The sequence below is a fragment of the Arachis ipaensis genome, chromosome B7 (assembly GCF_059453495.1).
Source record: "Arachis ipaensis isolate K30076 ecotype BB chromosome B7, ASM5945349v1, whole genome shotgun sequence".
Taxonomy (NCBI): Eukaryota; Viridiplantae; Streptophyta; class Magnoliopsida; order Fabales; family Fabaceae; genus Arachis; species Arachis ipaensis.
In genome coordinates, this window is record NC_142442.1 from 116,061,588 (window position 1) to 116,063,246 (window position 1,659).

The 1,659-nt window shown below is 38.2% G+C and overlaps 1 non-coding gene across 1 annotated transcript; it reads left to right on the top strand.

Moving 5' to 3' along the window:
- Positions 1 to 676: 676 nt before the first annotated feature.
- LOC148553830 (small nucleolar RNA R71) lies at positions 677 to 784 on the top strand. Its single transcript, XR_015893437.1, has one exon. It is a non-coding gene; the product is annotated as a small nucleolar RNA R71 (small nucleolar RNA).
- Positions 785 to 1,659: the final 875 nt, after the last annotated feature.

A 1,659-nucleotide genomic window follows, 5' to 3' on the forward strand; every position in this document is an offset into this window, starting at 1 on the left:
CTTAGCTGACCTACTTGTGCCTCCAAATTTCTAATGGAGGACCTTGTTTCAATCATGAAACTTTGAGTGGTTTTAATTAGATCAGAGACTACAGTTGCTAAGTCAGAGTGGCTCTGCTTAGAATTCTCTGTCTATTGCTGAGAAGATGATGGAAAAGGCTTGCTATTGCTAAACCTGTTTCTTCCACCATTACTGTTGTTGAAACCTTGTTGATGTCTCTGTTGATCCTTCCATGAGAGATTTGGATGATTTCTCCATGAAGGATTATAGGTGTTTCTATAGGGTTCTCCCATGTAATTCACCTCTTCCATTGCTGGATTCTCAGGATCATAAGCTTCTTCTTCAAATGAAGCTTCTTTGGTACTGCCTGTTGCTGCTTGCATTCCAGACAGACTCTGAGAAATCATATTACTTGTTGAGTCAATATTTTATTCTGAGCCAGTATGGCATTCAGAGTATCAATCTCAAGAACTCCTTTCTTCTGATTTGTCTCATTATTCACAGAATTCCTTTCAGAGGTGTACATGAATTGGTTATTTACAACCATTTTAATGAGTTCCTGAGCTTCTGTAGGCGTCTTCTTCAGATGAAGAGATCCTCCAGCAGAGCTGTCCAATGACATTTTGGATAGTTCAGACAGACCATCATAGAAGATACCTATGATGCTCCATTCTGAAAGCATGTCAGAAGGACACCTTCTGATCAATTGCTTGTATCTTTTCCAAGCTTCATAGAGGGATTCACCTTCCTTCTGTCTGAAGGTTTAGACTTCCACTCTAAGCTTGCTCAATTTTTGAGGTGGAAAGAACTTTGCCAAGAAGGCATTAACTAGCTTTTCCCAAGAGTTCAGACTTTCTTTAGGTTGTGAGTCCAACCATCTCCTAGCTCTGTCTCTTACAGCAAAGGAAAAAAGCATAAGCTTGTAGACCTCGGGATCAACCCCATTAGTCTTGATAGTGTCACAGATTTGCAAGAATTCAGCTAAGAACTGATGAGGATCTTCCAATGGAAGTCCATAAAACTTACAATTCTGTTGCATTAGAGAAACTAATTGAGGCTTAAGCTCAAAATTGTTTGCTCCAATGGCAGGGATAGAGATGCTTCTCCCATAGAAGTCAGGAGTAGGTGCAGTAAAGTCACCAAGCACCTTCCTTGCATTGTTGGTGTTTTTGGCTGCCATGGCTTCTTCTTGTTTGAAAAGCTCTGTTAGATCCTCTACAGAGAGTTGTACTTTAGCTTCTCTTAGCTTTCTCTTCAAGGTCCTTTCGGGTTCAGGATTAGCCTCAACCAGAATGTCTTTGTCCTTACTCCTGCTCATATGAAAGAGAGAAGAAGAAAGTATGGAATCCTCTATGTCACAGTATAGAGATTCCTTGAGGTGTCAGAGGAAAAGAAGAATAGAAGGAGAAGGTAGATAGAAGAGAATTTGAACTTATCAAGAAGGATAGAGTTTGAATTGCACATTGAGGAGGACTGTTAGTCCCTTAAATAGAAGGATGTGAGAAGAGGGGAAGAATTTTCGAAATTAAATTAAAAGATTTTTAGAATAATAAAAAGAAATTTGAAAATTTGATTGAGATTTTCAAAAATTAAGATTGGGAAAGAAATTAAGTGATTTTTGAAAAAGATTTTGAAATTAGAAATAAAAAAGATATGATT